The sequence below is a fragment of the Rousettus aegyptiacus genome, unplaced genomic scaffold (genome assembly GCF_014176215.1).
Source record: "Rousettus aegyptiacus isolate mRouAeg1 unplaced genomic scaffold, mRouAeg1.p scaffold_m13_p_15, whole genome shotgun sequence".
NCBI lineage: Eukaryota > Metazoa > Chordata > Mammalia > Chiroptera > Pteropodidae > Rousettus > Rousettus aegyptiacus.
The window spans coordinates 4,138,597-4,139,409 of NW_023416290.1; the positions used below are offsets into that span (position 1 = coordinate 4,138,597).

Genomic DNA, 813 nt, shown 5'->3' on the forward strand with positions numbered 1-813 from the left:
ATTTTTTGATGATCATGCACAATTCTACAATGTATCTACTCCTACAATCAATGTTTATTTTTTGATTTTTAAAAAAATGTTATAGAATGAATTGCTATGGGAGAGAAATTCATAAGTCAATGGTATATGATTTAATTTAATAGATGCACAGTATCTATAAACATTTACATTTCTACCAGCAATGTAAAAATATGATGTATCCTAAATTTTTACTTTGAAGTCTATTCTGTCTGAAAATACTATAGCTACTCCTTCTTCTTTTTTTTTTTTTTTAAATGCCTATAGCACCTCGTCTTCCTCGGTGGTCTCCTATCCAAGTACTAACCAGGCCCGGCCCTGCTTAGCTTCTGAGGTCAGACAAGATCGGGCACGTTCAGGGTGGCATGGCCATAGTCTACTCCTGCTTTCTTCTGATTAATGTTAACATGGTGCATTTTTTCTCTATTCGTTCACTTTTATCCATTCATGTGTTTGTATTTAAATGGGCTTCTTCCATTCAATACAGTCAGTTATTGCTTTTTGACAATCTTTTTTGGTGCTTTTAGGTGATTTTGGGGGATTTTGACATTCAAAGTGATGAATGATATAGTGGGATTAATATCTACCATGTTCGTTACTCTTTTCTATTTATTTTCTCTGTTCTGTGTTCCTATTTTGACTTCCACTCTTCTTCTGTGTTGTGTGGTTTTAATTAAGCATTTTACATTGTTACTGTTATCATTTCAAACAAACTTTTCTCTGTATCTAGCCTATCCTAATTTCCTTCTCTCTAAAGGATTTCTTTATTTCTCCTTCACTTTTGAAGGATAATTT

The 813-nt window shown here is 32.8% G+C and overlaps 1 pseudogene; it reads right to left on the minus strand.

Annotated features, from left to right (window-relative positions):
* Positions 1–276: 276 nt before the first annotated feature.
* Positions 277–395, minus strand: LOC118612195 (annotated as a pseudogene).
* Positions 396–813: the final 418 nt, after the last annotated feature.